General features: G+C 41.2%; 1 long non-coding RNA gene across 1 annotated transcript; it reads right to left on the bottom strand.

Annotated features, from left to right (window-relative positions):
* Positions 1-295: 295 nt before the first annotated feature.
* LOC121445683 lies at positions 296-10996 on the bottom strand. The gene is made up of 3 exons (XR_005973986.1): positions 10936-10996; positions 2908-2976; positions 296-1195 (listed from the first exon to the last, which is right to left on the bottom strand). It is a non-coding gene; the product is annotated as an uncharacterized LOC121445683 (long non-coding RNA).
* Positions 10997-13525: the final 2529 nt, after the last annotated feature.

The raw sequence follows: 13525 nt of genomic DNA, 5'->3' as shown, positions 1-13525 counted from the left end.
AATCAAATAACAGGAAAATAGAAAACAGGTTTCTTAAACTGGATATGGGGGGCACAGGCCTGTAATCTGAGCACTCGGAAGATGGAGGCAGGAGATCATAAACTTGAGATCATCCTCAGCTACAAAGTGAGTTGGAGGGTGGGGGAGGAGACAAAGCAAACAACAAAAAGTTTCCTAGATAACTTCCCAAAGCCTTCAACCTCTAATCAAGCATTAGGAAACCAAAAGAGTTGACGGAAATGCTTCTCACAACATAATGTTCTCCTTCCTTAAGATTAAAATTAAGCTACTGAGCCATACAAAAATGTTTCTGCCAAGTCAGTCATCATTCAGACTTCAAGTTTCAGAATCTGCAGACTCACAGCACATGCCTCTCTTCTGAGGAGGAAGAAAATAAAACCTCACATGACAGGAATGCACCTAGGTTGAGGTCCCTGTAATGCAAGCGCAAACATCGCTGGCGCCACCTAACAGCATCGCACTGCGCAAACGCTGCGAACTGCTGCGCTCCATGGAACACCCCTAGACGCAGCAAACGGCCAACCAGATCCATTAATCTACTAGACAGGCCCGTAGAGAATATTTGCTTAATGAGATTAGTTGGACTCGAGGTATGTTAAAACCCAATTTTATCCAAAAAGGCTACAGAATAGGACTGAGAGAGCCAGTCAATCAGATTACTCATCTAGTCAACCGTTCACAGGGGCTCATTCGCACGCAATGCGCATTAACGCTGCGCAGCCTTTGCGCTACTGCAGGGTCACAGCGCATCATCAGAAGAGCAGAATGCTGCAATCCAAACAAAGAAGAAAAAGGAAAAAAAATGAACAACAAGAAGAGTTAGAAGCTTTTACTAGTAAATTATCTAATAATTTTATTATCTTAATTAAGTTTTACTTATTTTTGACAGAATTGTGGCTATAGTATAAAACATTCTTTTACATAACTTGTAAATAAAATTATTTTAAGCTGTTTCTGAAGCCACAAGACAGAAGATTCAGGCATGGAGGCAAATTGTTTTGCTGTGGCAGTTACAAACCCGTTACCATATTTCTCATCATGTGACTTTTCGGTGCGTTCCTTGCTGGAAGAGGAGGAGGAGGAGGTTGTGTGTCTGCCCTAGATCCAGGCCTCGAGCTCCCTTCAGCGAGGCACCTTACGCATGGAATAGGAGGTTTCACCCACCTGAAACCTTCTAAATACAATATCAATGGTGAAAAACCAAAAACAAGAGAGAAAATAAAAACAAGATCATTAGTAAAAGTTCAACAAAGCAATTGAAATTCTTTGGATGTCTATTACATATGGGAATGAGGACAGTCTCAAGTCTGTAACATGGGAAACATGCAGAAGGGAGAGGGTTAATCAGGGCTATTGCATACAGCAGGGATTTTTGCTGGAAGAAAGGCTCTTCATTTTCTACAAAGACAACTTAATTTTGCTGCCATCTACTAGGAATGTATGCTGGCTTGAATTTTCAAATGCACTGATTACAAAAGAAACACATTGCATTTCACTCAAGAGTATTTTCTGGTTTACTAAGTTCTCACAAAAAAAAAAAACAAAAAACAAAAACAAAAATAAAAACCAAAAAAAAAAAAAAAACCAGAATGACATTTTTCAAACTAGGTGTCTCCAGAGCTCTGAAATAAAGAAGTCAGCAACCTAAGGCAGGCGCAACGTCTCAGCCTAAATCGATGTCTAAAGCTGCAGTGAAGTGCAATTCATGTTAGCTGTCCGCTTGGTGGAGTGACAATTGATAGGAGCATATCAGATATTTGTTCTAGAAATTACCAATTGCTTTATCAGCTAAGATTGAAATCAACATAGTTAATCAGCTGGAAACCTACATAAGGTTAATCCATAGTGTTGGTAGAATTTTTGCACTTAAAACTAGTGCTTTTAACATTAAGTGGTGCTGCAAAGCCTTCTCCCTCCCTGGATGAACAAACAGACAGCTACGCTGCGCATACACTCCACGCATTAGCATGCGCGTGGGGCTCAGAGCAACAGGTGGGAGTTTCAGAAGCATTCTGGTTTCTCCCCACTCCTCACCCCTGCAGCGCGATTGCGTAAGGTGGCTTGTAACAAGACAACTGCATTTATAAATTTAATTGTAAATTATACCAAAAGCTTTAATTAACCCAACCTAGAGTTCAAATTCATTATTTGGAAACACAGAATGCTAAAAGCCACCTTTCCACTTTGGCAAGTTTTCTTTCGATCAGTCCATTTCCAAACAAACCAGCTTTGTCCTCATTTTTTTTTAAGGAGGTGGGTGGGGAGGGATAAAAGAAGGAAGTGAGGAAGAAAAAGAAGGTAGACAACTAGGATTGGGGAAAAAGGAGGAATTTGGGGAGGAAGTGGAGACAAGAGGAGCAGGAGTTCCAATTATTAATTTGCAATATTTTAACAGCCTTTCTTCCACTGTAAAAAGGGTGAGGAAGATGAAGGGAGGAAGGTTAAATAAGAATTTTAAATGCCAGTATTACAGGGTAACATTGGATGAAATTCTTCTCCACTTACAAGCCACAAAGGACTTAGAAGAGCAGCGTTTTCAATGGCACCTGCATTATATAGGCGTCTTGAGCCAAAAATCACTAGCAGGCAAGCCTCAGATTTGAAGGAATGTTATTGATTCCCACATAGGTCATGATGGAGCCCATTGTTATAAAGATGATCTAGCTCAGCAGAAGGCTCCACAATGCTCATGTTCTTGCTTTACCCCCAGATTTAGAACAGATATGCCAAAGCCTGGTCCTGCTCTAGTCTGAGGCAAGTCATGCTGACGTTTTCCTCAGTTTCATAGGACTATTTTATGAAGATAGCTTAATGAAGAGTTGAAGACTTGGCAAAAGGTACAGGTTTTCAAAACTAATGCTTAAGTATGTTCTAGCAAACACCTACCTTGGCTTCTTCCAAGCGACCCAGGGCTTTGAGCAGGTTCCCCAGGTCACTACGAACACAGTACAAATCCTATAAACCCAGAGATAGTAGTATTAATTATATTGTTTTCTCAAAAAAAAAAAACAAAATCCCAACATCACTTCTACACATCTAGCGCTGCCATTTTCTTGTCAGTTTAATGCAGCACTTAAACTTAAGCACAGGCTCCCAACTCCTCCTATTCTAATTCCCAGAAAATACAAAAGGAGCCCGAGGGGGACAAATCCAACCAGAACTTATAAGATATTTACATAATTTATTGCTCTTCCTAAGTCTGAATACTATCTTTGACTGCAAAAATATGTGTTTTGCTATCAGCTGCTGCTCCAGTTCTGGCTGGGAGATCTGTGACACTATTGTCTAACATTCTTTCAAATGCATTTGGCCTCATCAGTTTCAAACACAAGACTACAAGACCTTTCTAGAGCCTCTCTCCTCTCCAAATGTCACCCGTAGGAAAAAATGATTGAATATTTATTCAACTGTTTTATTCAAGGTTATGATGAATCATTCCTGTATCAAGGACCAGAAATTTTCCACAGCAGGAAAAACAGCACTGCACTTAGCAAGTGATTACATGTCAACAAACCTACCCTTTGGCTCTCAGGCTTATTTAGAAACCTTGATTTCATTTCATGCCTAGGCAGAAGGATTACCATCCAACCATAGCCTCAGTCCTGCACCTGCCACTACATTACTCATTAGTATTAAGTACCATCAGAGCTGAGTGGGCGAGTAATGAAAAGCGGCTGACTCTGCGTTTTATTAGCAGCTCAACTGTGCTGCTAGTCCGACTCACCAGTCCATTCAGCAGGAGGACATGCTCAACAGACAGTAAGAATCTATCAGTCGCCGGGCAGTGGTGGCGCACGCCTTTAATCCCAGCACTTGGGAGGCAGAGGCAGGCGGATCTTTGTGAGTTCGAGACCAGCCTGGTCTACAAGAGCTAGTTCCAGGACAGGCTCCAAAACCACAGAGAAACCCTGTCTCGAAAAAAAAAACTTAAAAAAAAAAATCTATCAGTCCTCTTTTCCATCTTCCTCTCGGAGAGGCAGCTTTGCTTCTGCCTCTCTCCCCACTTCTCTGCTTCTCCCCTTCTGTCTCTTTCTCCTCTTCTCTCTCTCTCTCTCTCTCTCCCTCTCTCCCTCCCTCTCCCTTTCTGTCCCCCCCCTTCACCCTTCCTCCTCCATAACCCCCTGAATAAACATTCAACCTCACCCTGCAAAAAAAAAAAAGAATCTATCAGTCAATAACAAGCAGAGATAATGGCAATATGAGTCACGTTTATCATCCCAAACTGTTATGTGGGTGAAAGAACCTTAAATTAAATCCTACAAAGTAAAATTTTATTAAATATTCCAAAGAATTACCATGTATATTGGTTTCCAGAATTAGTAGTTAGTTTTACTGATAAACTGACTCTGTATTGTTTACTGGCATTCACTGGATGAACTGAAAGGTCTGCCAATAAGGTAATGACTGGCTAAACTGGGACAATTCCACGATCTACTTGAGTTAGTGCTGTCCCTCAATCAGTGACTGATGCTTTGGAAAAGTATGGTTATCTTCTAGTGGCCTTAAGCACAGGCTGATAGTAATCCTCAAAGCCTCTCATGTAGCAGGCACAGTAACACACACCTGTAATCCTAGCACCTGGGAAACTGAGGCAGGAAGATGGTCCTAAATTCAGGTGCCCAACCCCACCCCAGTTATATCATAGGGAGTTCTAGACCAACCTTTACTACAGAATCAAGACTCTGATGATGAATGAATGAATGAATGAATGAATGGATAAATAGTGCATGAATAAATAAAAAAGCAAAACAGAAAAACAATTCACAGGTACCAATAATCTTATTACCGACTAATCGCCTTCTGTAATTAGTCTAAGTACTTTGGAATACTATTTGTATTTTGAGAAATAATGAATTCTATAATCTTGCTATCTACTTTGTATAGGTTTCCTCCTCTGAACCTTAACAAGGTAGCCCTCTGTCTGATGGGCTATGTCTGAAAAACCTAATCTGCTTACCCAAGCTCCCTCTACCATTTTTTAGTGGGTGGTATGTATCTTTAGACCTTCACCAATTTCAATGGCTGTTCTAAGCCACAAATCAGAAACACAATAACTGACTAAAAGCTGCATTTTTAAAGATATGTTTTTATTATTTTTAATTTCAAATATGGGGTGTGCACATCAGTGCAGGTACCTTCAGAGCCTAGAGGCTTATTGCATTCTCCTGGAGCTGGAGTTACAGGTGGCTGTGAACTGCCTGACATTGGTACTGGAATTTGAAATTGGGTCCTCTGGAAGACCTGAGCCATCTCTCCTGCCCCACCTATATATTTTTACCCACCATTACATAATTTTACCAGCTAGTTTCCATGAACTCTTAGATGCATGACTATATTTAGTTATATCATCTAGATTCATCATTATCTTATAGACTGGCAATGTAGGTCAGTTGGTAGAAAAAAATTAGCCAGTATGTCAAAAGCCCTAGGTTTGATCTCCAGAAAATGATAATATAAATACCTTCAAGATTACAGTGAAATAATTAGTCCACTTTAGCAAAAGGCAAAACATATCCTATTAAGTGGACTAGTAGAGTGGCTGAAAGTAGAGCTCCACTTGCCCGGGATACAACAAGGCCTTGCGTACCTAGTACCACAAACACAAACGCAACAACTTTCAGCTGGCATGGTGGCACATGTCAAGTGGCATGGTGGCAAGTGCTCCCACTTGGGAGGTGGGAGCAAGATAATCAAGAATTCAAGGTCATTCTCAGCTACTCAGTCAGTTCAAGGTCAGCCTAGACTAAGTGAGACTCAGTCTCAAAAATGCCAAAATAGGGCTGGAGAAATGGTTAAGAGCTACTTAACCATTAACATGCTACTCTTCTAGAGGACTTGAGTTCAATTCCTAGTACTGTAAGCTGTCTATAACTTCAGCTCCAGGGGATCTGACACCTCCTCCGGGCCTCCATGTGCACAGATACAACAACACAGATACATAACAACAACATTTAAAACACCAAAATAATAAAATAAACAAAATCATGAGATCCAAATCTACACACACATGAATACACATAAGATTACTTAAATGTCGCCGGGCGATGGTGGCGCACGCCTTTAATCCCAGCACTCGGGAGGCAGAGGCAGGTGGATCTCTGTGAGTTCGAGACCAGCCTGGTCTACAAGAGCTAGTTCCAGGACAGGCTCCAAAGCCACAGAGAAACCCTGTCTTGAAAAACCAAAAAAAAAAAAAAATTACTTAAATGTCTACAAAGTATAAGAACACTACAATTCTACAAAAGTCCATTCAAAACCTTGTGTCAAATTCTGCTTCATGTCAAATCAAAATGGTATCTAAGAGAATTACTTTGTTTAAACCTTACTCCTCTGTTCATCCCTAATTAATACTTATGGAAACATTAACTTAATAATAGACCTAAAACCAAGAAAAATAAATTAGACATACACACTCAAAGGACAGATTTTAAGCTGGGCCTTCATAGATGAATAGAGACTTAATAAAGGAATAGGGCATCAAAAACAAGGAAAACACAGTACGATTAAAGGAACAAAAAGGTGTTCCTATGTAACCATCCCTCCTCTCCTAGTCTAACAACTGCTTCCTGACTTTCCTCTTAATGTTCCACCTCTGGACCCCCTTGACATCACTCTACATATGCACACATTGAGGAAAATCAGGCCAAGAAAAACCTACAGTGGTTCTCAACTGCCTCTCAAACTAACTTCAAACTCCACAGCCTCTATTCTTCTGAAATCTTCCAATTGACTCTGCCCTGCTCCACTCACTCCTCACTACTACTTGACTCACCACTTCAGTCTGGGAAGTCTACTTGCTGTTTACCTTCCTACAGAATGCTGAGGACCTAAGCACCCTCTCAAGAGAGTCTTCTGATTAATACTCTCCAACAATAATCACCCGAGGAGCTTACATCTTTTTCCTTTATGGATCAGGTCTGTCTCATGATAACCCCTCCAGAACACATTCCCCATCTCCTCACCCAGCACTGGACACAACAATAAGCACTTGAATATTTAAATGTGACCCTTGCCAGACAACCTTAACAAAAAGCAGAGTGGAGAGAAGTAGATAGAAACGGAAGGTTTTCTCATACTTCAGCTATCTGGGACTCTCAAAACAACAAAATCAACATGACAGTAACACATGATGGGATGTCAGCCACTCTCAGCACTGTGTTATCATCTACCATTCAAGCAGAAAACAACTTCTCAACAATTTCGCACTCAGGCTCACAGCTATCACACAAAGGAGTACTGTATGCATAATTTGTAAAGGGATTGCCAAGTATGGGTAATTCTAACAAGCAACATGAGAAAGAACACCAGAAGAAATAGCACCTTAAAATATGACAAGCTAAGCCGGGCGGTGGTGGCGCACGCCTTTAATCCCAGCACTCGGGAGGCAGAGGCAGGCGGATCTCTGTGAGTTCGAGACCAGCCTGGTCTACAAGAGCTAGTTCCAGGACAGGCTCCAAAACCACAGAGAAACCCTGTCTCGAAAAACCAAAAAAAAAAAAAAAATGACAAGCTAAAGTTTCAGCAAATGTATTAAGCCATATAACATTACAGAAGGCAGCTCCAAATAGAAAAATATAAAGCAGCTCTATCTCAAAGCTCCTGGCAGGGCAGTGGTGATGCACGCCTTTTATCCCAGCACTCAGGAGGTAGAGGCAGGTGGATCTCTGAGTTTGAAGCCAGCCTGGTCTACAAGAGCGAGTTCCAGGACAGAGAAACCCTATCTTGAAAAACCAAAAGAAGAAAAAGAGAAAGTAGCACCTCCTCCTACAAAAAAGAGAGCCAGGTGGGAACACACCAATGTCATTAAGAAGTAAATTCATTGTTTTAGTGCTATCTTGCTTTGAAAGTACATGATGCTAAGTTTCCTGTTAATAGGTTAGACATTTAACAATACAAACTATGCACAGTATATATTTAGATAGTAGCACAGCTTTGTCTATCATTTTAATTTTCCTTTCACAATATAATGCTGTGATATACTGTCTGCAGAGGTAACGCCCTACTACACATACAAACAACTAAAAACCTGAGCCAGGGCTGGGGATCTAGCTTAGGTGAAGAGTGCTTATCTACCATGCACAATGTCTGGTTTCTATCTACAGTACTACATAAACTGGGCATAGTGGGACATCCTATAATATAATCTCAGCACTGGGAAAGTGGGGCAGGAAAATCAGAAGTTGAAGGTCATCCTCAGCTACTTAATGAGTTAGAGGCCAGCCTAGGCTACACAAGACCCAATGTCAAAATAAATTAACAAAATTAACCAAGATTACAAGTATGCTAGAGAGACAAACTAAATTTACAAGTCAGCAAGTAAAGGATAAACCTAGCCCTAATTACTGAAGGAAAAGAATGTACTATCCTGGCCCTTAGAAGAATCAAGTTCAAGCCTTGCAGGTAGACCTTTCAAGGTTAGCCGCCTAAAACTGTTAGTAACTAGATAGGACTGCAATAAAAATTACAAATGCACTCTAATTTCTTTTTTTCTTCTTTTTTTTTTTTTGGTTTTTTAGACAGGGTTTCTCTGTGTAACAGCCCTAGCGTGGAACTCACTCTGCAGACCAGGCTGGCCTCGAATTTGAACTCACAAAGATCCACCTGCCTCTACCTCCTGAGTGCAGAGATTAAAGCCATGCACTACCACCGCCTGGCTTCACTTTAATTTCAAATATGCATTGAGTACCTCTGAAAGAATATGTAAGAAATTACTTTCATGGGGCTAGAGAGATGGCTCAGTGGTTAAGAGCAATGACTGCTCTTCCAGAGGACCCGGGTTCAATCCCCAGCACCCACATGGCAGGTCACAACTATCTAAAGATCCAGTTGCAGGGGATCTGACACCTTCACACCAATGCACATAAAATAAAAGTTAAATAAACCCTAAGAAATTACTTTCATTATCTGCAAGCCTATGTAATTTCTCGCTAGATTAAAAATAGAATGAATAAAAATCATTTATTATAATGAACTCACAAATTAAAAGCAACATGTAGCTAAGCTAAGGTAGTCATTCCAATGAGCAACTGGCCCAGATCCAAACTCTATACATCGAAATGAACAGTTAAAACAGCCATTACATATAGTGGGTTTTTTAATCTTTTTTAAAAACTAAAAGAAAAATTTAAACTTTCAAAATTAACTTTAAAATTGTTTAAACCGGGGGCTGGAGAGATGGCTCAGCGGTTAAGAGCATTGCATGCTCTTCCAAAGGACCCGAGTTCGATTCCCAGCAACCACATGGTGGCTCACAACCATCTGTAATGAGGTCTGGTGTCCTCTTCTAGCAGGCATATATGCAAACAGAATATTGTATCCATAATAAATAAATAAATATAAAAAAAAATTGTTTAAACCGGGTGGTGTTAGCACACGCCTTTAATCCGAGCACAGAGGCTATGGATCTCTGTGAGTTCAAGGCCAGCCTGGTCCACAGGAATTCCAGGACAGCCAGGACTGTTACATAGAAAAACCCTGTCTCTGGGGGGAAAAAACTGTTTAAAAGATATTATGATGGAAAATAGTTAGAAAGCTTTGGCAAACTACTAAAATAAGCTTCAATTTGCTTATTTTATAAAACTGGAGTTAAGAGCCAGGCAGATAATGCAAAATGATTTCCAGGCTGTGCACAAGGGCAGCCTTTGGCCACAGAAGGTCCTTTTCAGATTTCATTTCTTGTTCATGTCAACATTTGCTTCAATAATTCAACTTTAAGCCGGGCGGTGGTGGCACACGTCTTGAATCCCAGCACTTAGGAGGCAGAGGCAGGCGGATCTCTGTGAGTTCGAGGCCAGCCTGGTCTTCAAGAGCTAGTTCCAGGACAGGCTCCAAAGCTACAGAGAAACCCTGTCTCGAAAAAAAAAAAAAAAAATTCAACTTTAAGTTTCAACATCCAGTTCGCCATTGCTAGCTACGTGATCTCAAGAAAATTACATAACCCTGAGTCTGTTGGGGTTTTTATATTGGTAAAACTGGAAACACTGTCCTCTTCGTGAAAAGGATCATGGTAAAGATTCAGAAAGACTTATCTGAAGCAGCAGTGTCTGAGCCTATAGAAGACTTTCGATAATGGCAACAGTAGGAGTTAATCATTAAGCGCTTCCCCAGGGTGGTTGCAAAGTCAATGTTGATGGAGCTCAAGTATATGCTGATGCTGCCAAGACCCACCCCATCCCTAACACTTATCTCTTAAAAGTTTATAGCCACTTTCCCTTAATTACATTAACAGTTTCCAGGGCATGTGTTACATCCCTGTATTTTACTTAAAATTTTTTTGTTCTGCATTTTGAAAGTTCCCAGACTGTAATACAGTATAAACTTAATGTCTGTCAACCAGGATACACTTGCTCCCTGAAAACATATGCAACTCAAATCAACAAAGAATTAAAGAACTAATGCAAAGTCTAGTCTGAACATGCAATTGCCTTAATTCTACTACTTCTAACTTGATCGAGGGAGGGGCTATATTGAGATCATTCTGTACTCTAGTTTTCATGTCACTAATATACTAGCAACAACTTTTAAAAACCATTTTATACTACAAATTAAGATCTTTAACCCATCATTCCTTGAAAATCAAGAATTGTTATAAATACCCATCAGAATTTTCCCAAAGTTCACTAAAATAGCACAAAAAAAAACATGTGTCTTGTGCTTTATTAGTATTACCAAAAGAATTGATGGGAGTTTTTTGGTAAGGATAATTTTATGCTATTTAAATAACTTTTTAAATAGGGCAGACCTTTATGCAGACCAAGTAAAACCAATTTCATCATTTCAAGTGCATAAACATATTAAACATCTCAACTATTGATTTTCTTTCATAAAAAAAACCTATTGTCTAAAGTATCAAACGATGTTTGCTTGTTTGCTGGATTGCTGTAAAAGGAAAACAACTGATAAACTTTTACTTACAGGATTGTACTGAAGAGCAGAGACGTAAGCTTGTACTGCTCCTTCCATGTCACCTGCTGCTAACTGCTGTGCCCTCTGCTGGACCCCCTGTTGTCTTAGTATAAAGCTGCTAGACACCCTCATGGGCTTGGGTGATGGCAGTGAATAAGTCTAGGGACACTTTGGGGCTACTAGACATCAATAAGCCATAACTCCTGAGTCCCAGCAGCTCCGGCCAGCAGGGAAAGTGCAGTAAAAATGAACAAATGCCAATAAATCTATGCTACAAAGCAAAGGGGTGGCACACGCTGAGTCCATGACTGAGCTTAGTGGCAAGAGCTGTCTGGGGTGGCTTCCTGGAGGTTCAAGGGGCAAGTGGCATCTCCAGGGGTAAGAAACTGAAGGAGTGTTTTATTTCTAGGCAGAAGAGAGGGCAGCAGCAGAGGCAGAGAGGCTGAAAACAGCAATGCTTTGGGGAGTTGATAAGTGGTTTAGCTTCGCCAGATGTGGTGGTACAGAACAGTGTTTGGGAGTCAGAAGCAGGTGGATCTCCATAAATTCAAGGCCAGCCTGGTCTATAGAGAAAGTTCCAGGCAAGCCAGAGCTACACAGGACTGATGGTGATGAGGCTGTAGGATAGCCTGGGATAAGGCAATGGGATCATAGGCCAGTCAGAGAACCTTGTATTGCTTATTTGGGTAATACCGGATCTTACTGGGGAGAAATAGGCTTGGGAAAAAGGTGGGGAAAATGGCGCTGAGGAGATGGTTCTGTTGGGAAGAATGCTTGCCGAGCAAACACGAAGACCCAAGTTCAGACCACCAACACCTTTGAAAAAGCTGGGCATGACCAAGTGTGCCTGTAACCTCAACACTGTGGGGTAGGTTGGCTGCCTGCCAGCTTGGAGTTGGGGGAAGATATGAGCTCCGGGTTCATGAAGAAATACGGTGGAGAGCAATAGAGCACACCCAATATGCTCCTCTGACCTTCACATACGTGTACACATGTACACACACACACACACCAGCAACAGAGCCTGATGGTTTGCGAGCAGTAGTTAGCACATAGCCACCGAGAAGAAATGGTCAACAGGAGCATTTTCCATGTCTAAAGCGAAGTGGAAAAAATAACCAGAGCAATGGATAAGGAAAATGTGGTACATTTACACAGTGGAGTACTACACAACAGAAAAAAATAATGACAGCTTGAAATTTGCAGGCAAATGGATGTATCTAGAAACATCATATTGATGGGTGGGGGTGGTGCATGCCTTTAATCTCAGCACTTGGGAGGCAGAGGCAGGCGGATCTCTGTGAGTTCGAGACCAGCCTGGTCTACAAGAGCTAGTTCCAGGACAGGAACCAAAAAAGCTACAGAGAAACCCTGTCTCGAAAATCAAAAAAAAAAAAAAGAAAGAAAGAAAGAAAGAAAGAAACATCATATTGAACGAGGTAACCCAGACCCAGAAAGACAAATATCATATTACTCATAGGTGGTTTTTAAACATAAAGCAAAGAAAACCAGCCCACAAACCACAATCCCAGAGAACCTAGACAACAATGAGGGCCCCAAGAAAGACTTACATAGATCTAATCTACATGGGAAGTAGAAAAAGACAAGCTCTCCTGAGTAAATTGGGAGCATGGGGACCATGGGAGAGGGTTGAGGGGGAGGTGAGAAGAGGGAGGGAGGGGAGCAGAGAAAAATGTATAGCTCAATAAAAACAATTGAAAAAAATAACCAGAGCTTTCCAGAATGGCAGGTGACAGGGCTACCCACTGCACATCAGTCCTCCCAGGCAAGTCACAGATGTGCCATGACCCTCTGTGACAGGCTGGACTTTGTTTGAAGCTGCAGATATGCTAGAGCCCAGGAGAAAAGGAATGGAAGCAGTTAGCTGGGGAAGTTTGCCCTACGCTATATATGCCTACAGTCACATCTAGTCTCGGTGCTCCAAAGACTACTCCATCCTTCTACAAAATGAAAAGCAAGAGGAAAATGTTAAAATAATATATCCTGCTTATTAAAGTATCAGTAATGGTACACTGATAAAGATAAGCATTATTTGTAGCAGGCCTCAAAAACTGGACCCCTCAAGACATCCATGCTCTAATCCCCAGAACATGCGATCAGGTCACTTTACATGGTAAAAGGGACTAGCTGTGCACGGTGGTACATGTCTGTAATCCAAGTACTTGGGGCAGGAAGAGCAACAATACAAAGCTAGCCTGGGAGACATAGTGGGTTTGAGACTAGCCTGGGGTGACATAAGGAAAGTCCTGTCTCAACAACCAAACAGGAGGGTGTGGTAGTATATACCTGCAATCTCAGATTTGAGAGGCAGAAGCGAGAGGATGTCTATGAGTCTGAAGTCAGCCTGATCTACCTAGTAATTTCCAGGCCAGTCAGGGCTACACAGTGGAACACGGTCTCAAAAAAAAAAAAAAAAGCCAACAAACATGGCAAAGGGGAACTGAGGTCGCTAATCTGTGACCCAACTGATTTTAAAATTAGATTTTGGCAGGTCATAGTGGTGCATGCTATAATCCCCAGTATTTGGAAGGCAGGCAGAGACAGAACTGGGAGTTAATGACCTACCTAGGCTACATAG

Source organism: Microtus oregoni, unplaced genomic scaffold (genome assembly GCF_018167655.1).
Source record: "Microtus oregoni isolate MIOR12 unplaced genomic scaffold, Mior012 000271F_ref0000453, whole genome shotgun sequence".
NCBI lineage: Eukaryota > Metazoa > Chordata > Mammalia > Rodentia > Cricetidae > Microtus > Microtus oregoni.
Note: the sequence above shows the minus strand (reverse complement) of the source record. Positions and strands in the feature narration are given on the sequence as shown.